The following is a 23,351-nucleotide window of genomic DNA, read 5'->3' as shown; positions in this document are numbered from 1 at the left end:
TGTTCATTTCTTGTTTATTGGTCACCACCCGTGACAATATATTGTTTTCCAACTTATTATTTAAGTTTATTCGACCATTACGTGTTTGCACTGCAGAGTACAGTACGCAATCATCTGCGAACATTTTTATGCGAACATCGATAGTTCTCACGATATCATTAATAAATATTAAGGACAACACAGGTGCCAGAAATATGCCCTGGAACACTCCTGAGGTTACTGGTGATACGCTAGAGACGTTATTGTTCAATGTAACATACTGCCTTCTACCCTTAAAGGCCGACGTACACTTCGCGCTTTCCACTTAGCCCGCCTCCTCCTTTCCCATGACCTCACCACTTTTTACCTTCCGCAACCTGGCTCCCCTCGCTGCAGCTTAGGGGAGGGGGGCGCTAAGAAGATTACCTTCCCTTCAGAACCAAGGTTGTACGTTGGCCTCTAAGGTAATTCTCGAACAATTTAAAAAAGGAGTCTGATTTAAGAATTGTGTGTAATTTAGCTATAAGTGTGTCGTGGGAAACCTTATTGAGAGCTTTTTCTAAGTCTAGAAAAATGACATGTGCCTGAGAACGGTTATTTAAACATTCGCTAAATTCGTGATTAGTTTTCAGAAGTTGAGTTACAGTTGAAAGTCCTCTCCTAAAACCATGCTGTTCTTTAGTTAGTATAGTGTGAACCTCTTGATGGTTAGTGATGTGCAAGCATATGACGTGTTTTAGCATCTTACAGCATTGGGAAGTCTTTGATATTAAGGTCGATAGTTTGTGACATTTCTTTCCTTTCCGGATTTTAGGATGGGAACTATTTTTGAAACTTTATTATTATCAGGAAGGGAAGCGGTAGACAAGGATTTTTGGAAGATTACTTGCAGGTATTTAGAAATCCATTCAGCATATCACTTCAAAAATGCAGTAGAAATTAAATCTGGACCGGGATTTTTTTTTAAATTTATCGTCAAGGTTAAGCAATAAGGACAAAATACCTTCTTGAAATATGTGCCATTCATCGACTGCTAGTATATCATCTACTTTTCAACAAATGGTACATAATGGTTATCAGTGGTGAACACAGAACCGAAATTACTAATTAAGCCTTCAGAAATTACGGACGCTTCTTCTGTTAAAGTACGTTTTATTAGGAAACTGTTTGCTATCGTTTGCTTCGATCGAAAGTGGCTCAACAATATTCCTGGCAAGGGTACCAAAACGTTTGGAAGTGTAATGATGAAGTACCGTGCCTTTCATCTGAGTCTGAATTCATCGACAGTTTCTGAATTTCCTCGTCCGTCAAAGCGCGGACTTCCGTGGCACTCGCCACGCCTGCGGTGCCCTGCGAAGACGACGACGAAGCGCGGATGTAGAAACGTGCGCTCCATCTGTTGTCTAAAATTTAACCTACAAGTTACATGTGTCTACGTGATCTCTCCATAGATGGCGCGACACGACCGCATTAATTTTTTTTTTTTTTTTTTTTTGCACGAGTAGTTTAGGTTGGCGGCAGGGAGTGAAGTTTTCAAAGGCAACGTGTGTATACTCGGGAGTAGCAAGGCGTGCGCGTGGGTGGTGTTCCGAGTTATCTCGGTGCTCGAATGGGAGACGGGATCTGATTCTTTGAAGAGACGCAGGAGCGCGACAGTTGGCACGGACGACAGGAAAAAAGAAATTCAGGTACGTGGGAAAAGGGAAGTCGGATTATAGTTCGCACCGAGTCCCGCCATAAAATCCCGTGCGAGGAAAAGAAAGAAATAAACAACATACTACAAAATACGACAGGAATCTTAGGGTGACCATATTCCTCAATGTAGAATACGGGACATCTCAGCGGAAAAGGGGGAAAACTAAAGTTTGAGATTATGAGAAAAAGTTTAATGAAATTCTACATGCGTGATATATCTTCTACATCCGTGCTATATACAGTAACTAAAAAAAAAAAAAGTATACATACGCGTCTTCGCGAGAAAAAAGGTGTTTGTGGGCAAGAACAGTTCTTTAAATACCTGCGGTTATTTTTGTAAAATATACTTGTAACGAATGGGCATAGTTTCGGTTTGCTTCTCTACTCGCGTGGTGCCAGTTTCCGAAACTATGTACTACTACTGCGAAAACGGGACGTGATTCTATATCGCTATAAAAAGACGGGACGGCAGAAGTGGACCTCAAAAACGGGACGTCTGGTCACTCTAGACACGATTCGTCGTGAAAGTAACTGTAAGACGCATCTGATTACTAACTCGAGCACGCCATCGCGCTCGCCCACACTATTTTGCCTTTTTTTAAATAATAGATGGATATTTACGCAACCTTACACTACCACCGCGCCGGGTCCGAAAGCTAGCGATCGACGACTCCGTATCGCGCGATGTATACAAACCCGGCATTCTCACGTCCCGGGTATCACGTGGCATTCAAGCTCTGCTCAGTGGCGTCGTGGCGTCCCTTGGCGTGCTTCTTTGGGCGGAGAGCGTTGGCGATACATACCTAGTTTACTTTTGCAGCAGTTCCCATCCGCAGTCGTGGTGTGTGAAAGGGAGAGGCGAACGCGCCCGGCAACAAGAACGAGAATCGGATTCGATCAGGCAACGCACATAACTTGACCTTATAATTAGTCGTCAAACAAAGTATTCACGTGAAACTAAACGCACAACTGTAAATGTTTTTGACGACAGGAATGGTGTGTGCAGCGCTGCGGCTGTCGCCTTAGCTGGTTTGCTAGACGCGGCACGGAACCGGCAATGACAGGTGAAAATCATATATCTTTATTTACTATCTGAAATGATTGAAAACAATGCCTGGACATTACCCTGGAAATTCGAAACTTGGGAACTCCGTATTTGTGAAGTAAAAAAACAATTTCTTAAAGCCGAATTTGAAGCGCGCCATCTGCGTCAGTGCGATGACGTCAGAGATTGTGAGTAGTACTACAACTCGAGTTTCTCTCACGCCTCTGAACCGCCGCTCCGGAACTGAAATGATCCCGGAATCATTCTGCATTTTCGCGGTCGCGGAATGGAATGGAATGGAAATGGGGAATGGGAATGGAAATGGTACGGGGCTCGGATCTTATGCAACCTGTGTCGATTATCTTTAGTGTCTACGGGCAGATGGCGCAATTCTCTAGCGTATGGTAAGTGGCTCTTGAAACGGCGTCATTGGCGCTGGAGGCGACATACGGCTGATGGCGCGCCCTCGGTGAACCAGTCAAAAGTATAAAACTAAATAATTGTAGACAGGGTGTCGTTCCTGGCGCCGCGAGGCGCGACAACGCGCCTGTTACGATTAACATGTAGCTTTTAACCAAGCTGTCGAACCGAACCCGAACCGAAAACCGGAAAAAAACCGTTATTTTTAACTGAACCGGACGAAAACTGTAACCCAAATCAAACATCTGGTTTTGAACCCGAACCGGAAGGGAGCCGTAATTTCATGTGGCAGAGCGTTATCAATTGATTGGAAACGATTTGGCGCAATAAAATGTGAGCCGCCTCTTCTTGCGGGTGGCCGCGCTAAGCCAATGAAATATTCGCGACGGTGGCGTGAGTGGCTCGGTTTGGATTAAACAAGCGACGGCATGGCGACAGCTCAAACATAATGAGACACAAGAGGTATATTTCACGTCTATGTGCAGCACGATCATTGGCGTCGGTGAGAAGGCGTACTACATTTGTGTACTTTGTTTTCAACTTATCACTGACCGCAAAGGACGCTACGAGCCACCGGAACCAATTAATAGCTCGGAGAGTGTCACGTGTCCTTCCGGTTGAGCGGAGCGACGCGGAGATCGGAGTTACACCATCCATCGCAGTGAAACGGGATATGTCTGCCTTTGCCGAAAGACTAAAGAGCTATTCTTTGTGTGCGTGTATTTTCTTTTCTTGCTGCTAAGCAATATTCGTCAAGGAAGGAGAAAGCGAACGTCAAATGGAAAACAAAAAGTTGGCGGCTATCGGCGCTTTTGTTCCGCTGTGGCGAGATAACGCGCCAAGAGGCGAAGCCTTGACGAGCGCGACACTGCCGTGTGTGTGTGTGTGTGTGTGTGTGCGCGCGTGCGTGTGTGTGTGTGTGTGCGCGCGCGTGCGTGTATGTGTGTGTGTGCGCGCGCGCGTGCGTGCGTGTGTGTGTGTGTGCGTGCGTGCGTGTGTGTGCGCGCGCGTGCGTGCGTGTGTGTGCGTGTGTGTGTGTGTGTGTGTGTGTGCGTGTGTGTGTGCGTGCGTGTGTGTGCGCGCGCGCGCGTGCGTGTGTGTGCGCGCGCGTGTGTGTGTGTGTGTGTGCGTGCGTGCGTGTGTGTGCGCGCGCGTGCGTGCATGTGTGTGTGTGTGTGTGTGCGCGCGTGCGTGCGTGCGTGCGTGCGTGCGTGTGTGTGTGTGTGTGTGTGTGTGTGTGTGTGTGTGCGCGTGTGTGTGTGTGTGTGTGTGTGTGTGTGCGCGCGCGCGCGTGTGTGTGTGTGTGTGTGCGCGCGCGCGCGTGTCCGTACGCGCGTGTGTGTGTTTTCTAGAAACAGCAAGTCGCCCGCTGTATTTTTTCTCCTTTTGTTTTAATGGTCTTTCGATTGGCCTTCGCTGTCTTTCTCCTCTTCAACTGAGTCGTTCGAGCAAGTCGTTCGGGCGCGCGGTCCTGTATCGCTACTGCGTGATGCACGTTAAAGACCCCAGGCTAGCAGTCCTACTGGCTAAATTTCTCATCTACCCTGGGTAACAGCTGTCAATCTGCGTGCTGGCTGATTTACTTCGCATCTGGGTACAGTACCTTCGTAGTTTCCAAGCACCTGCGTAACCACGTAACGACAAAAAGTCAAGGTCACGAAACGAAATGAAGTATATACAGTGTGTCACAAAAGAAAAGTTACACGGTATTTTTTACCGCAAAAATAAACTAGGCATCGCCGAACGCTCATTCTCCGCCCAAAGGTAGAGTCAGAGGTCACAACCAGATGCCGAAGTTTCAGCCCGATCCGATAACTTAATCAAAATTTACGAGTGATTTTCTGAAAATTTCAATGGGAAAATGGAGCCCATTTTTGCTCGTTTTCGGTTTCTGGTGCCATAGAGCCCCATTTGTTTGAAAACTCCGTCGGTCGCCATTTTCCCACCGAAATTTTTAGAAAATCACTTATAACTTTTGACTAAGTTATCGGATCGGGCTGAAACTTTGGCATATGGTTGTGAGCTCCTGCGCTACCTTTGGGCGGAGAATGAGCGTTCGGCGATGCCTAGTTTATCTTCGCGGTAAAAAAGACGGTGTAAGTTTTCTTTTGTGACACCCAGTATTTGTCCTGCTGCACGGGCTTCCGCAGCACGGCTTCTGACGACCCATTTTTTTCTGTAAATGCAAATGACGCTGGTTCAATTGATTCGCATTTGGTGGAGCGGTAACCGAACCGTTATTTGAAAAACATTACTGAAGCCGCAGAACTGAACCGGAACAAAATGCAAAGCTACTGAACCAGAACCCGAACCGAACTAGAATATTGACCGTTCGACTCCCTGCTTTTAAGTTGTAAACCAGACTATCTTCTAGTGTTTGCATGTAACACAAATCAATCAATCAATCAATGAATCAAAATGCTTTATTTTTCTCCATTTGGAGAGGGAAAACAGAGAAAAAAGCAACATAACAGTTGCTTGACAGGTCTCCATCTCCCCTCAGCAGCAGGCGAGACAGCACACAAAACAGTTAACACAAGAAAGAAATGGTTTATGTAATTATTCGTTTGATATAAAACAAAAGCAAAAAGAAATCACCACACGTCATGCACCTACACTAACACTGAAGGCTCAACAAAAAATGAAAGCAAATATTTGTGTACCAAACTCAAAACTTCTATGTTTAATTCCCTGAAACGATCTAAAAGACGAGGAAGAGTATTTCGCAACATCTGATTTCCATAATTTGTTCTGGAGTGCGGCACTAGCCACGTATCCGCGCTGCGTGTAGCATAAATCGGGTCTCTAATTGTAACCTATGAGATAGACAGATATACGTTTTCTTTTTGATGAAAAGACTTTTTATAAGTAATACGAAGTTTATGATTATAGAAATTTGAAATCTGTACAATATTCAGTGTTTTAAACATTGGTGTTGTACGGGCATCGTATGCAGCATGGCATACAATACGCACAACTTCTTTTTTGCAGAATTTGTATCTGCTTAAGATTTGTGGACGCTCTATTCCCCCAAACCAAAAAGCAGTAATTATATTGCATATAAAATAAAGAATGATATATAAGAAGCATTGCTGGCATTGGGAGTATATGACGATGTTTGTACAATACACCTACGGCCTTTGAGAGTTTTTGACATCTAGAATGTACCATTTCATCGCATAGCATGTATTGAATAAATATTACACCCAAAACTCTAACACTTTCGACTATATCTAATGGGTGCCGAGGGAGAGAGCAGAGGTATAAAAGCAATTTGTATGTCTTGCTCTAAAAAGAACGGCTTTAGTTTTACTACAGTTCATTTGCAAGGAATTAGACACTGTCCAAGTATTTAATTTATCTAAAAATTTATTCGCGGCACTTATGATCTACTCAGTATCCGTACCTGAAAAAAATACACTGGTATCATCCGCGTAAATAAAAAATGTACATTGCCATCAATATTTACTATGTCATTGACATACAAGTTAAAGAGGAGTGGTCCCAATATACTACCTTGTCGCAAGCGATCTCAATTGCAGCCTAATGGCTGCAATTGAGATCACTTTTTATCTATTTCAACGCACTGGTAGCGATACTGAAGATAACTTTTGATTATACTTAGGGATCTACCACGCACACTGTACATATAAAGCTTTTGGAGCAGTATTATGGTTGAGGCGGTCAAACGCCTTTGAAAAGTCTATGAATACTGTAGCAAAATGATTTGTTGGCCTAGTTGGTTAAACATTACGAAAATTAAAAAAAGCGCAAAAGACAAGGACAAGAGGGAGACAACACAGGACAAGCGCTTGCCCTGTGTTGTCTCCCTCTTGTCCTTGTCTTTTGCGCTTTTTAATTTTCGTAGTCTATAAATACTGCAAGTGTTAACAGCTTATTTTCTATATTGCTTAAGCTAACTCCTTTTGCTTTAATAATGCAAGTTGTGTAGATCTACCTTTTCTAAATCCATAATGAGAATCGGTAAGAATAGAATATTTCTAAAAAAAAAAACTATACAACCTGTTATGTATAATCAGGGATGGGCAAAATACATGCAAATATGTATCAAAATACAAATACAAAATACTTCAACAAAAATGTATTTAATTACAAATCGAATTACATTTCCAAGAAAACATTTAAATACAAGATACAAATACAGCCAAATGTATTTGATCTCCTCCAAATACTTTTCCAAACACATTCCTCAAAATTTGCGTCAGCGACTTCAGGGCACTTGCAACGGGTTTCTGGGTACCTCATTTTAATTTTGCATTGCACACTTGGGAGTTGGTGTGCGAGGCTCTAGTAACACAAAAAAATAATAATAAAAATATGTATTCAGCTTGTACGTAATAGGTGAAAAAAGTACAGAGCTTCAAGCAGCTTTCTTTGTCGATTAAATTTTGGTATAGACCAACAAAGAATCGAGACCACCAAGATGCACAGCGACTAGCTAGGGAATTTCTTATTGTTGCAACTCGCACCACTTACGAAAGTCTGGACGACCCGCGAATTTAGAATGTTCCAGGAAAAACTATGGGTGGAAATCAGGCTGGAAAGCATCACAAGTTGTCACAGGCACCTATTTAGCCAGTCTGCCTGTGAACGTCGATTTCGTCACTATTCTTGCCCTGGACTAGCACCGTAATCACAAAGTCACTAAACGCTTGTGCTTGATTGAGAGACACTGTATTCGGTGCAGAACGTACTTTTATTCCTGCTCTGGACAGTGCCTGTAGGGATGGCCGAAGGGGCTTAGCCGAAAGAGCTCGGGGAATTGGCGGCGCGGTCACCCGAAGCGTCCTTGGGAGGCGCCCGATGTCTTGTCTTTCCCTTTGGCGGCAAGCGGAGGCCAGCTCCCGAAAGTGGAAGCAGATTTCCCCGCGTGGGAAGTAAACAAACCTCTGTTCGCGGGTGGTCGCCCTTGCCGCCGAGGTAATTGGGGAGGCGACCTTGTCGGGGCCATGTCGGCGACTTCGGGGGAGAGAGGGAGGTCTGGCCTCCCTTCGGAATGTCGGTGCGCCTTTTTGGAAAAGTGGAGTTTCAACGAGCCCGTGCGCGGAGCAAGTCGTGATCTCCCGCGGTCCCGAGGGCTCCGCGTACTTTGTCCTGCGGGGCAGAGAACTTGCCGTGCGCGGCAAGGGACTTGGCGCCGAGGCGCTATTGTTGGCGTTGGGTTGCCGCGGCATCAGCAGCGTGACAATTGTTTTGTCTTGTAAAAAGTTGTGCATAATCTGTAAATATATATTTATTTACTCAACCGCCGAGTCGTGAGCATCACTGAAGCCACCGGAAAGAAGCCACCCTCCAGCCAGCGCAGCACCCCACGATCGACGAAGAACTTTACTGGCGCAGTCGACAGGATCGTGGACGTCGTCGGCCACCTCGACAACAACGTGTGCCAGGAAGACGACGAGGCCAGTGCTGGCGCGGAGTGTGGCGGTGTCCATCGGCAGGAGCCCAGGACCAGTCGAGACGACCAGCAGCCTGGCACAGCGAGGCACGGCTACGAGTACGCCTGTGGCCGACAGCGACGAAAGCCGAGAAGCGGACGTCGCGTGGGGCGATCGGCGCCGGTGACCTGCGGGTTCGGCGTCATCGACAACTGCCGTGGGCCTGGGGCCTTCGACGGCGACAACAGATTCAGGCAAGCGAACGTCGCCGGCTGCAATCGACGCCAGTGACCTGCGGGTTTGGCGACACCCGACGCCTGCAGCGGTGACAGCCGGGTCTCACAGAACGGACTCTGCTTGTGGCGATCGACGCCGTGGGGACTCGCGAGTTCGGCGGCGTCAACGACCTCCGTGGGCTCTACAGCACCGCCAGGTAAGTGGTCGTTTTCCCTTCCGTCGCCGGCTGACACCCGCGCACTTAGCTGCATGGCGAGGTATAACTGGCCCATTGGGGAGAGCCTCAGTGACGGAGACGACGAATGGTCGGATGGGGAAGCGGTTCCGCTGAGTGTTCAGATAGCCCTCGTGAGGAAAAGAACGAAGGAGCTAGACCTGCAGATACAACTCGCAGAGCTCCGGGCGGAGGAGCGGAGAGCAATAGCTCGGCTCCTGGAGGAGCGCCGAGAAGGGTCGCTGATTAATGCAGCGGCGGGCGCGGAGCCCGAGGCTCACCGCGTCAGCGAAACGGAACCGGACGCACTGGGCGACCCGGAGGCTGCCATGGGGTCCGAGGCCGATTGTGCCGCACAAAAGCCGGAGACTGCCATGGAGTCCGAGGGTGATCGCGCTGTCCAGGAGCCGGAGACTGCGGTAGGCTCCGAGGCCAATCGAACCGTACAGGGACCGGAGACTGCGGTGGGGTCTGAGGCCGACCGCGGTGTCGAGGAACAGGACACTGCCGGAGGGTCCGAGGCTGACCGCGCTGTCCAGGAACCGAGCCCTGACGGGGGTTCCGAGGCTTATCGCGCTGTCCAGGAACCGGAGACTGCGGTGGGGTCTGGGGCCGACCGCACTGTCCAGGAACAGGACACTGCAGGGGGGTCCGAAGCCGGTAGCGCTGTCAGGGAGCCAAAGACGGTCGTGGGGTCCGGGGCCGATCGTGTCGTTCAGGAACCGGACACTGCGGTGGGGTTCAACGCCGATCGCGATCTCCAAGAAGTAGGGTTTGAGGCCGATCGAGCCGTACCGGGACCGCTGACTGCCGTGGGGTCCGAGGCCGACCGTCCCGTGCTAGGACTGGAGACTGCCGGGGGGCCCGACGCCGATCGCGCTCTCCAGGAACCAGACACGGTCATAGGGTTCGAGGCCGATCGTGCCGTACTGGGACCGCAGACTGCCGTGGGGTCCGACGCCGATCGCGCTCTCCAGGAACCGGACACTGTCGTAGGGTTCGAGGCCGATCGTGCCGTATTGGGACTGGAGACTGCCGGGGGGTCTGAGGGCCATCGGGCCACTTGCCAACCAGGGTCTTCCTACGTCCGGGCAGCTGGAAGGGAGGAGCTCCCGGAGAGCCAGGGGTCGGTCCCGGCACTGGGGAGGCTGGTGGATGCCGATGTCGCGAGGGGGGCCACTGCCGCTGTTCAGATTGGACTTCGGGGTCACCACGACGGGCCTTGTGTTGAGGGTGTGACACAGCGGGTGCCACCAAGCGGGCGGCGCGAGGAGGTACAGGTGAAGGAGCACGAATCGCCGTGGGGCAACAATCTTGGAAGAGGGACGGCGATGGCGCGCCATGGGCGCAAAGTTGATCCTTTCTCTGATGTCTGCGAAGCGATTGCCGAAAGCGCTTCCGTGGAGAGGCCGAGCCGAGCACGCCTTCGTGGGCCTAATGAAGCTCTGGCGAGCTACACTGTTCTCGCGACACTCGACACGGGTGCCCGAGTAAGGGTTGATTGTAGGGTGGCAAGGGAGCGCTTTGTCGCACTCATGCACGTGGTGTCAGCGGGCGTGCATGTGGGGAAGCGATCACTGCCGTGGCCCTTGCGAGGTGCCATTGAACTCACACTTGCTGTGTAGCGCTTGCCGCGCTTTTCGAGTTTTGTTGTCTTTTTGTTTACGGCAACGCTTGCAGCGTTCTTGGTGTCGCTGGTGCGAGCAAGACAGGTCCGCAGAGTCTAGCGGAGTGGGTGATCAAGGTTTTGTCTCCACAAGCAGAAATGAGTGTTCTCCCTGTTTTGATCTTTATTTAGCAAGTCGTGCTAGAGGAGCGTGGCTGTGTTTTATTTTGTGTAATCGAACGATTCAGCGTTGTTCAGTGTTCACCAAGCGTTTTTAGTCTTTCGTTTGCTGTTGGTTTGCCGGGATTTATTGATGTTTTTGTCTTTTGGTTGCGGAAGCTCTTGCGGCGCCAACGGTGTCGTTGTTGCGAGCGGTCCAGGTCCTCGAGAGGCCTGCTGAGAAACGGAGTGTACTAAGAAGTGTTGTCCTTTTTTTTTTCTCTCAGTTTTATATAGCAATTGGTGCTAGAGGTGCCTGGCTTCGTTATTTCCAGCCATGTGTTTTGTTGTTTTTATTTTTCGCTTCAGTTTAAGCGGGTTGTTTTTGTGTTCTTGTTGGGTTTTCGGCCATCCTGTTTTTGTAACTGCTGGCTAGTCCAGAAGTCCTAGCGCAGTTTTCGGGGGGACGTGTAGGGATGGCCGAAGGGGCTTAGCCGAAAGAGCTCGGGGAATTGGCGGCGCGGTCACCCGAAGCGTCCTTGGGAGGCGCCCGATGTCTTGTCTTTCCCTTTGGCGGCAAGCGGAGGCCAGCTCCCGAAAGTGGAAGCAGATTTCCCCGCGTGGGAAGTAAACAAACCTCTGTTCGCGGGTGGTCGCCCTTGCCGCCGAGGTAATTGGGGAGGCGACCTTGTCGGGGCCATGTCGGCGACTTCGGGGGAGAGAGGGAGGTCTGGCCTCCCTTCGGAATGTCGGTGCGCCTTTTTGGAAAAGTGGAGTTTCAACGAGCCCGTGCGCGGAGCAAGTCGTGATCTCCCGCGGTCCCGAGGGCTCCGCGTACTTTGTCCTGCGGGGCAGAGAACTTGCCGTGCGCGGCAAGGGACTTGGCGCCGAGGCGCTATTGTTGGCGTTGGGTTGCCGCGGCATCAGCAGCGTGACAATTGTTTTGTCTTGTAAAAAGTTGTGCATAATCTGTAAATATATATTTATTTACTCAACCGCCGAGTCGTGAGCATCACTGAAGCCACCGGAAAGAAGCCACCCTCCAGCCAGCGCAGCACCCCACGATCGACGAAGAACTTTACTGTGCCTTTAAAATAAAGCCGGAGGAAAAGAAAAAAGCCCCATGGCCGAATAAAGGATGAAGACTATATCTTACAACCACATGCATAAAAACAAGAATAGTCGTGACAATAAATTTGAGGGATGTATTTTCGCCCACAAAATTGTAATTACAATCGTATTTGAAATACCCACATTTTAGTATTTAAATACACAGGTCAAATACATTACCCAATTTGTAATCAAATACAAATGCAAAATACACAAAGTATTTGAAATACGTATTTCAAATACTTGTATTTGAAAGTACTGCCCATCCCTGTGTATAATCTTTTCTAGTCATTTACAAAATACTGGTAGAACGGACACTGGCCTAAAATTTCCCAAGTTGCTTTTTCCCCCACCTTTGTACAGTACCGTTACCCTTGCCACCTGCTTGTTTTTTTGTTTTTTTTTTGTGGAAAAGTTTCATTCTCTAGTGAAAGATTAAAAATATACGTCAGACAGGGAGCAGTGCACTATAATACATATTTTACAGGTTTAATTTGAAGGTCATATATATCAGTGCTTTTACTATTCTTTAAATTTTGGAAAAGTGAGTAAATTTCATCTTCGTCAGTTGGGAAGGATAATAGACTAAGAGAAATACTCTGCACATATCTAGAAGCATCCGCATAGTGTAAACTTTGAACAAGGTTAACAAAATACTCATTAAATGTTTCCGCTAAAGTGGATCCCGTTAGGTTAACACCTCCGATTTTCATTTCTGTGATCCGATGCACATACGATCCTTGCTTAATTATGCCATTCAACTTTTTCACACAACATTTGGTCGCTTAGTATCTAGAAATAAATTGTTAAAATAAGCACGCACATTTAACTTGCCTTAAATTCTTTGTCAGCTGATTTCGTTCCTTTTCGAATTTAGACAACATACTTGCGTCTTTAGTGCGCACAAATTGGTGGTAAAATGCATTTTTTTTATTTATCATTCTTAATATTTCTGTCGTAACCCAAGGTTTACGAGATTTTCGGGAAACACTTTGCAATTTGTAAGGAAAACAGCGGTCGTACACGATTGTAAACTGTTCAAGAAAGCAGTAAAACGCCTCATCTGCCGACACGCTGGACAGTACCAATCTAAAAGGTTAAAACGCGCAAACAAAACAAGGACAATAAAGACACAAAGACGACAGGACGGGCGCTAACTCACAACTGATTTTATTAAAAAAAAAAAAAAAAACACTCACTTTTATACACAAGATCGTATGCCTCACCCAGAGCCTTTTATACTGGGAGAGTTCGGCGGATGGGAGGAGCTTACGGCCCGCTAGGTTTAGCGGATTCAGCGGGTTCCGCTCCCGCCATGATGTGCCTCCCGGCAAGTGGCCGGGTCCCCATTGACGTGCGATGTATACGCGTGTAGGTTTCGCCGTTCGCGCTTTTCGTGCCGTGAGGAGAAAGTCAGAAAACAACCATTTTGTGATTCAGTGCTTTATTCATGTAAAAATTAGCAAACAAACTGCCCATTTACGAACGGCACTCATTTATAAATGGGGAATCGCTCAAAAACACCCGTCGTCCGACACAGCTCAGCGGCCTTGTGCGCATTTTTCAGTGGGTAAGTTTGATTGTCCCTGAGTGTTTACCACATCACACGGTTTGTGCACCGTTGTGCGGAATACGGCGGACTGATCGTGATTTTCCGCCGTGCTTCTTCACCTGCTGGTCTTTTTTTTTTTTTTTTTTTTCTGACATTGTTTGGTTTGCTGTGAAGAAGCAGCGTCGGCGTCGCGTTGTGCCTGAGCTTTTTGGGATCGACAACCACTTTCGAAATCACTGTGTGCGAAGTGCACCTAAAAAAAAGAAAGGCATGACAAGTAAGTATTTACAACGCGAATTAAAAAAAAAAAAAATGAAGGTATCGCTTGCGAGACGGCGAAGCGGAGCTACGAGGCCGCTTCTAAAAACTCGAGCGTAGGGAAAGCTACGAGAGCGAGATAAATGCTATGAACCTGCCGACGGAGCGCGTGCGCTCGTACAGTGCACGCGTCGTTCAGCGCGACGTGCACCCGCTTGCAGCGAATACTATACACAGTTCAAATTTGGCAAGCTAGGCCGCTCGCAAGTATCAAGTCTTGCGGGGCAGGAAACGCTTCGTGATCAACGGACACTCTCACCTGACGCTGCCGCGTCAACTCGCTGCACAGTTTTAGTTAAAATAAAACGCGTTTAACTCAAAAAAATAAATTAATTATAATATTACCTCGCACCATCGAGAACTCGAAGCCGGCTTCCACTTAGCCCTCTTTGTTTTGGCCTCCCAGATCTTGTGCCTTGCACGGTTTTCTTTTCCTTGCGGGAACCGGTACATCCTGAACCCTTTTTTCGCGCTGTTCGAGCACCCAACGGCACTGCAGCACCTCTATACGTTTTCTTCTAACGTCTCGCAGAGCGCAGAACGATCACTTTCACCGTCGTCTCTCGCTCCACCCTAGTCAGACGGCTGCCGGCTCGAGACGACAAGGCACATCATGGCGCACGACGAGACTCGGAATGCGATGCGCACAGTTGCCAGACTGTTCGATCAGTGCTGCCAGACTGGCGGCTGGATCAATAGACCGCCGAACTCTCCCAGTATAAAAGGCTCTCGCCACACCTACACTGCAACCAATCACCACTCTCACAAGCAGCTGCTTAGAAACATCACTTCTTTCTGGAGCAAAAAGAGAGAAGGCATGCTGACGCATAAGTCATCTTTCCTTTTGATATAAAACGCCTTTATATTCTCTCTCTCGGTTTTATCTTTTGATCTCTTTGAAAACTTTGTTTCAGTCAAAAGAGGCTTACAGTAAGCACATCGCTTGCAGTGGTCGGCCAGGTGTCCCGCCGCGTTGTTGCGCACAGAAAGATTATGTTCACGTGCCCTATCGTTAAAACAGCGGCCGGTTTGTTCAATATAAACTTTTCCGCAGCTTAATGGTATCTCATATACAACATTGGTCACAGATTCAGTGTACTGTACAGCGTGCTTCTTAGAGCAGAGTGTTTTTTTCTGCCGTGTAAGCATCGAACAGATTTTTGAGAGCTGACAAGGGGCCGAAAAAACAACATTTACATCGTATCCGCTAGCTATCTTTTTAATATTGCGAGACACTTTATGCCATTAAGGAATCACATGTACAGTACACGTCTTTTAACTTTATTTGTCTGGCTGCCCCCTTCCAAGTTAGTTCTTTTTATTTTTTTCAAGTAGGCTCTCACAGCAGCTCGAAACTAGGTTAGGAGGGTACCCTACGTTTTCTAGCCTTTTTACTTGCTCAGCAAAACTGATGTCCATCTGATGTTTGCAATTTTTAGCAAGAGCTGCCTGAAGACTTGTTAACGCGATACCTCTCTTGACCAGATTGGAATGTGCAATTTTGTAAGAAACAAGGGTTTTCTTGGAACGCGGGCTATACTTCCAACAAACATGGTCGTCGGAAAACATGTCCATAAGGTCCAAAAAACGAATGCAGTTACAAATATAATTAGTTACAATGAGTGTTTACAATTACACTTAGTTACAGTGAGCAGTTACAGTTACAATTAGTTACAATGAGTGTTTCTTTGTATAGAAATCTGGTGTTTGTATTGGCTAGTCGGTTGCCCCTGTTTTATGTAATATATTTTTAGCGTAAATGGACAGGCGCATTTTGGAATGCCTACCTGATCTGCATGTAGTTGAAGTATTCAGATATGTTGACGATTATCTTTTAATTTTAGAAACAAATTCGGGTTTGGATGAGGTCGTTGCGGGGATCGTCGATGTTTTTAAAGAAGCGTCAGGTGGACTTAAGTTTACATGGGAAATGCCCGTGCTGAACTGCATTCGTTTTTTGGACCTTATGGTCATGTTTTCCGACGACCATGTTTGTTGGAAGTATAGCCCGCGTTCCAAGAAAAGCCTTGTTTCTTACAAAAGTGCACATTCCAATCTGGTCATGAGAGTTAACGCGTTAACAAGTCTTCAGGCAGCTCTTGCTAAAAATTGCAAACATCAGATGGACATCAGTTTTGCTGAGCAAGTGAAAAGGTTAGAAAACGTAAGGTACCCTCCTAACCTTGTTTCGAGCTGCTGTGAGAGCCTACTTCAAAAAATAAAAAGAACTAACTTGCAAGGGGGCAGCCAGACAAATAAAGTTAAAAGACGTGTACATATGATTCCTTATTGGCATAAAGTGTCTCACAAGATTAAAAAGATACCTAGTAGATACGATGTAAATGTTGTTTTTTCGGCCCCTTGTAAGCTCTCCGAAATCTGTTCGATGCTTATACGGCAGAAAAAAACACTCTGCTCTAAGAAGCACTCTGTACAGTACACTGAATGTGTGACCAATGTTGTATATGAGATACCATTAAGCTGCAGAAAAGTTTATATTGAACAAACCGGCCGCTGTTTTAACGATAGGGCACGTGAACATAATCTTTCTGTGCGCAACAACGCGGCGGGACACCTGGCCGACCACTGCAAGCGATGTGCTTACTGTAAGCCTCTTTTGACTGAAACAAAGTTTTCAAAGAGATCAAAAGATAAAACCGAGAGAGAGAATATAAAGGCGTTTTATATCAAAAGGAAAGATGACTTATGCGTCAGCATGCCTTCTCTCTTTTTGCTCCAGAAAGAAGTGATGTTTCTAAGCAGCTGCTTGTGAGAGTGGTGATTGGTTGCAGTGTAGGTGTGGCATACGATCTTGTGTATAAAATATGCAGTGTTTTTTCTAATAAAATTAGTTGTGAGTTAGTGCCCGTCCTGTCGTCTTTGTGTCTTTATTGTCCTTGTTTAGTTTGCGCTTTTTAACCTTTTAAATCAGAAGGAACCAACTCGCCCAAACACAAGTTTTAATTGGACAGTACCGCACTCCAGTTTACAGAAATCATATGGTGTTAAAAAATGTCGAGGTTTTTAGCGCTTATATTTCTGAAGTATACTTCAGGACCACAAGTTTCTTTTAAGTTATAGCTCACATTAGAAAGTAAATATATCGGAAGGTGATCACTAATTGCTTCTCCAACTACTCCGGCAATTAATTCCGACGTAGAAAGGTTTGTTAAAAATAAGTCTAGTAACGCCTGACGTACAGGTGTTACATGAGTAGGTTGAAGAATAACATTGGCCAACCCATACGATTGATATAAAGGCATCAGTAATGTTTATGATAAGAGGGAGCATGCATATCTATGTTAAAGTCGCCGCCAAAGTATAGAGTAAAGCCGCCGCCGAAGTATAGAGTAAAGCCGCTTTCACCATTAAACCGAAAGAACACTTCGAGGATTTTAAAAAAAAAGAAGAAATATTCCCACAAGGCGGACGATAAAGTACTGAATATATAGATTTTTCATGTTGCAAAGTTAAGATTTCGTAGTCATGAAATTATAGTGAAATCAGTAATAAAAAATAATTTGAGGTGTTTTTTAATTTGAGGTGTTTTTTCGCATACATAGCTATACCCCCTTCTACCTTATCACTACGATTTAAATTGAATATATTGTAACCCTCCAATCTATCCACCTCATCAGTATTGTTATACCACGTTTCTGTAAGCATGATCACATCACATCGAAAACTGAAACCGTCCAAAAATACGTTCAGTTCATCAGAGTTATTCCGAACTTTTTGTACATTTAAGTGAAATAATAAAAAAAAAACTTTGTTTGCTCCGTAAAGATGAGCCCAATTTCTTTAGGTAACAAATAATGGTCGTCACTCATGGTATAAAACTAAATAACCAGCCTTTAAATGCGAAGGAAAAAACTACTCAAACTTTTCCAAATCATCCTTCGACTTCGTACCACACGTACATTGGCCCCCTCTTTCTCTCTTACAAAACCCTTTTCCATGTTTGTACCAAACATACTGGAATATTTTCTCTTTCGCCCATTCCTTCACTTCCCAGGGTAGCGTCTTATCGTGCTGCGTCAAGCTTTCCATTGGTCTCGGGTCGCTCTTTATAAAGAAATGAAGAGTTGGGATTGAATATGTTAAGAAATTGCAAGAATAGAACAGAAAACGTAAAAGTTTACGTTCTAAGGCAGGTACCATAATATAATGCAGCAGTCACTTGTGCTAGCTCCGTGTACCGATTGCACTTTGTCAGCGATTTTCTGTTCTTGCCGCAGTCATTTGGGCCAGGTGTACGCGGTGTCGCTTCTAACACCGCACTAGCGGTGCTCTTGAAGTACTCGATGCAGAGAGCAAGATAGCTTCTTGCGCCACGCACAAATTAGACATGTTTAAGTCCTTATCAAAAAGAGAACACGCTAACCGTGTATCTGCGGAGGGTATGCGGTCTGTTTGCGAAGAAAATCGGTAATCTTAAATTTTAGCGTTTGTTGCGAGTGGCGCGATCGATGTCTGCATTGACGTCAAGTGCCACGAAGCGATTTGTGCGACCTCCCCGTCGTCTTGGTTCAATGAGGGTGAGACTCAGACGCCCAGCGGAGCCAATTTAGGCGTCAGTAGAGCGAGTCTAGCACCAACAAGCACGAACGGCCTGCATTTTAAGGTTATGATGACGATATAATTAAATGCGAAGGTTCAAGCGAGCTGGACAAGGGTGACGATAATAATGCCTAGAGAAGGGGAACAAAGGGTAGAACGCACCAGTCACCTAGCTGTGTTTGGAGATTCGCTTTTGTCCGTTGTCCGCTTTGCTCCCCTTCTCTAGAAATCATTATCGTTATTTTTGTCCAGCTCCCTCGCACCTTTGCATTAATTGCATTACCAGTTCTTTCGCTGGCTCACTCGGAGTCGCTGACAAGGTGAGAAGGGGAGCTTCATGGTGAATTCCGCTCTCAGATGTCGAGCGCTCATCTTCCGCTCGCAGATCTGGTTCACTGACGAGGCTCGAAAACGACCCTTGTTCCCCGCCAAGTATCGTCAGCTGCCATCGTGTCGCCAGCTCGCCGCCGTCCTCGGTGGTCGGTCACGTGATACGTCTCCGTGAGCGTTATCAGTCTTAGCTCAAACAACAAACTACGAGCGCGAAAGAGTCACTGGGGTCAGCGTCGTCTCCGATCTGTTGGAATTGATCCAGATCCTTATCGGAGAGCCGGAAGCAGAGACACCCAGTCTCTAACTTGCAGCCTTGCCAATTACGGTCGCCGGCTTTACTATCGAACTTCAGATGATGTTAAAACTGATTAAAACTGTTCAAGATTTCTTTTCAAATATTAAACAAAATACTGTCCTTTCTATATATATATATATTGGCCACGAAATTCGGTTACGCGTCGCCGAACGGTTATCTCCGCTTCAAGGTAGCGCTGGCGAAACAGATCAGATGCCAAATCTTCCGAGGTTGCCGTTGTCTTCTTCAAAACTTATAGGCTATTTTCGGAAATTTACACTTTACGCCACGCATCTCCATGTAGTAGTCGTTAGCTCCGATGGACTTCGTCGGCCGCCATTTTTCACTGGAAATTCTCGAAAATCGCTTCTAATTTTAAAACGAGATAACAGTAAGCGCCAAAACTCTGGTTTCTGATCCGGACCTAGCGCTACATTTGGGTGGAGATTGAGCGATGCGAACGCTCAACATTGGAACTCATAAAAATGCACAAACCTCATCACTATTGCGTACTTGTATGAAATCGTAACGTACAGCATGTATCGTAAGCACGTACTCCACCGTTTGCATTTCGTTAGGGTCCAAAAGTACGCTGGTCCTGACGCGTGGATTATATATTTATTTTCTCGATGCAGGCGTAAAGAAGGTTGCCCAGGATCGCCATGGCTGCTAACGTCGTAAGTCTTCGCTCGTTTCTTCTGAGCTGCTTTTTAAGTGGGCATTAACCGATGTTGCTCGAAACTTCCAGCCCCAGGGTCCTACAAGAAAGGACCTAAAGTACCTGCTAGACGGTCTACAGACAGACGTGGAGTTCCTTGTCGGCGACCCTCCGGGCACCCGCTTCAAGGCTCACAAGCTAATCTTGGCCATGAGGAACGACGTCTTCGAGGCCATGTTCTACGGCAGCATTCCCGAGGAAGGAGATGTTATCATTCCCGACCTGCATCCGGACGGTTTTCGAGCATTCCTCAGGTAAAAACGCTGCTATGTACGCACCATTCGACAAAATATTAACCCCCCCCCCCCCCCCCCCCAAACCCCCGGCATAAAAAAAAATAAAATAAATTATAAGACTGTTAGGTATTTATATTTAGGGTTCTGTGTGTTCGGAAATTCGGAGTTTAATTGCGCAGTGTTTCCCTCTAAAAATAAATAAATAAGTATTATCCGGGTGTAAACATATTCCAAATAAAAAAATAAATGAAAATAAATCGCGCTTGTATTAATAACTATTTCTTCAGCTGGATTTGGCGTTTGTGGCATTGCGATTGGTAATACTAATTTGTCCCTCGACAAAAGTTGCAAACAAATGTTGCTTCGATAAACGTCGATACCTTAAAATCAACAAACTCCTGGAAGTAGTCGCTGAAAACTCGTAGTCATCCCACGAAGTGGAGCGGTAATATAATAGAGAAGCTTTTACTGCCCCACTTCCCCATTTTACTGCTCGAAAAATCCCATCCTCGTCACCAATGTACTGGTGTTGTATATGCCGTTACTTTCAGATTATGACATGCCAAATGCAACAACTGTTTATTTTGATTCATGTCATCTTCGAAGGTTGGGTTGTCTACCCGCTTATGTAGATACTCTGGACACTACACCGGGACGGAAGAAATGGTTTGTGGGTACATCGCATCACTAAAAGCGACAGAGAAAAAAGAGTCGACAGAAGATACAGTGCGCTGTTTGTCTTCTTTATAGTCCTTGTTACATGGCGCGTTCAGTGGTCTTGGTGAACTCCAATGTAGATGGACGTGCGATTGCGCTTTCAGGATGCTCCTCCACACCGTGAAGCTTGTCCAGAAAGCAGTATTCTCCCAGAGTCATTGATGCTGCTACTATGCGTATCTTCAATTCTACTCTGGGAAGCTTTCTTTTGAGGTGAAATAAGAGCAAGAGAAGATATACCTCCAGCAGTGACTAATTCTGACATTAAACATTCTGCCATTGCAGCTATCTGTACAGCCACGAGGCCAAATTCGCTGACGTCGAGACGGCACTTCTCACCAAAAGAGCGGCGCAGAAATACCTGGATCTCAACCTTGTCGGCCTGTGCACAGAGTTTGTCAGAAAGAGCATCAAACCTGACACGCTCTGCTGCGTTCTGGACGTCCTCGCGATTAGCGACGAACCCATGTCCGAGTATGACGGCGCCATCAACGAAACCCTGAAAACAAAGGCTGGTGAAGTTCTTGACTCGAAGACCTTCATATCTGCATCGGAAGTAACCATCTTAGAGGTCTTGAGGAGAGAGAAGAGGGTCTCCGAGTACGAGGTCCTTCGGAGCATTTATGCGTGGGCAGTTGTCAAGTGCTCGGCGGTAGCCGACACGCCCTCTGACAAACTGCTGGAGAGGTCTATGAAAGCCTTATTGTCGGAGATCAAGCTTCTGAGCTTGACTCCAGCAGAATTTGTCGAGGGTCCAGCAGCGTGGAAAATATTCACAGTGGACGAGGCCTATAGCATTCTGACGGTAACATCATCAAGCGAGGATCTATGCCGCTCCCCGATTTCTGCAAGCAATAAGGACATTTACAAACTGCTCAAAGTTTCATTGTGTGGATCGTTATCAATCAACCCTGCAGTGTTTTCTTTTTTGTTTCTTTTTTTTTGTGTCTGTGACAAGATATGCATAAAGCCAAGCAAACGCTGGCGCTCATTTATAGATTTACAATAAAACATAAGGTACGCTCCCGATGTCTCTGCGGTCGTGTGGATCATTCTGGCATTTGATTAGACAAAACTTGGAACGAACAGATTCAGAATGACTTTCCTTGCTCTTCTGCGTTCGTTTAAACTGAAGTTGCAAGGCCCACAGCAACGTGCTTTCGGTCATAAGGTCGCTTAACTTCATATTGATCTATACACCTTTTTCACAAGGGCGCAGCCATCTTGAATGTCGTCACTTCTGGTATGCGGTAAAACATCGTTTTGATCTCCACACCGCTGGAAGGTGCAGGCACGTAGCCAGGAAGGGGGGGAGGGGGGGGGGGGAGCCCATAGGTCCGTCCCCCCCCCCCCCCACCGAAATCTCATTTTGCTGGACCACCTCCCTCCCCCCTCCCCCTCATACAGCATTTTGTCACGGGCGGGCCCCCGCCGAAACGAAATCCTGGCTACGTGCCTGGGAAGGTGTTTACGAAAAATGCGTGATTGTCACACATTCTTGTTTTGCCTCGCCTGTACTTTGTCGCCTATTGCAGGTTGAAATGTTTTGTTATTTTTTCGTCCCGCATACCAGATACGTGACTGAGAATGACAGGAAACAGAAAACGTCCATAGAAGAAATGGGTTTTATTTACAACTTTTGATTGAGGATATTTTACAAAATAAATGTACCATTAGCGAACTTTTCTTAAAGTTGTACCAGCCTAGCGTGTAACACATTTGTTTTCCTGATTTATCTGAAAGAATACGAAATTTGGCCCCCAAGAGTCGTATTTTTTTATTGTCTGAAACGATGCAAATTGTAATCATAGAAACAAAGAAAAAAAATACCGCATCGCCAAAAAAAAAAAAAAAAATTCTAACGTGCGCGCGCGCCTTTTTATTTTTGGCGTTCTTCTCTCCCTCTCTCGCCTCCTCGTTTTTATTCGTGACGTCAAAAATCATGAAATTTAGAAGCTTTGTAGGCGACATCTTTATAACATTTAATAACGGCAATCGTAAAACATCTTTTTTAACGCAATTGCGAACGCGCTACGGCCAATCGGAGTCCGGCGTGATATCGCCTCCTGGATTTGTATCTTCCCTCGGAAAAAATGCCGCCTGGGCAGGCGGCACGCGGAACAAAACCGGTTTTTCTCGGTCCGCCGGCGCCCTTAGCTCCCGCTCCTTTCCTCGTCGCATCGGGTCGCGGCGGCAACAGCACGGAGTCCTGAAAGAAACTGGACTCTCAGGACTCCGCAATATTTGACGCCAACGCACCGGTGCAAATCGCGCAAGAACTTTGGATTCGGCATTTAGAATTTTTTTTTTTTTTACTTCAGAAATACTGAATTCCCAAGTTTCGAAGTTTGAGGGTAATTTCCCGCCCCTGGCATCGTTTTCAATCGTTTCGGATAATAAGAAAAAATATATGATTTTGATGTGTCAGTGCTAGGGAGCCTTCATGTGCGCTTTGCTAGGGTGATGCTATCCTTTGTAATACCACTCGCCGACAAACCAGCAGCCATTTTGTTCCTCGGCGATAATCCGTGGGGCTTATAACCCTCCCGGAAACAAGCACCTTATCTCAGAAGTTCGGAGCAGCGTTGTGGAACCCACGGAGGGAGGGTTAGCATTTTCCCCCTCGGATGGGATTACCGATGGACACAAAGGCCACTTTCCGGCGCACGGGGAAACAATGAGAGGAACAAAATGGCGGTGGACGAGGGTGTGGGAAAGGGAAACAGGCAGTTGGCATCACCCTATGCGAAGCGCACAT

At 46.5% G+C, this 23,351-nt stretch overlaps 1 long non-coding RNA gene and 1 pseudogene across 1 annotated transcript in view; one reads left to right on the top strand and one right to left on the bottom strand.

The window, feature by feature from the left end:
- LOC120838370 overlaps positions 1-18,624 on the bottom strand; it is a 35,959-nt gene extending 17,335 nt beyond the window's left edge. The window contains exon 1 of the long non-coding RNA XR_005715098.3: positions 18,578-18,624. This is a non-coding gene — a long non-coding RNA (uncharacterized LOC120838370). The remainder of the gene's footprint in view (positions 1-18,577) is intronic.
- LOC121833749 lies at positions 1,546-21,622 on the top strand (annotated as a pseudogene).
- The last annotated feature ends 1,729 nt before the right edge of the window (positions 21,623-23,351 follow it).

Source organism: Ixodes scapularis, unplaced genomic scaffold (genome assembly GCF_016920785.2).
Source record: "Ixodes scapularis isolate PalLabHiFi unplaced genomic scaffold, ASM1692078v2 PGA_scaffold10__122_contigs__length_95168666, whole genome shotgun sequence".
Lineage (NCBI taxonomy): Eukaryota > Metazoa > Arthropoda > Arachnida > Ixodida > Ixodidae > Ixodes > Ixodes scapularis.
Note: the sequence above shows the minus strand (reverse complement) of the source record. Positions and strands in the feature narration are given on the sequence as shown.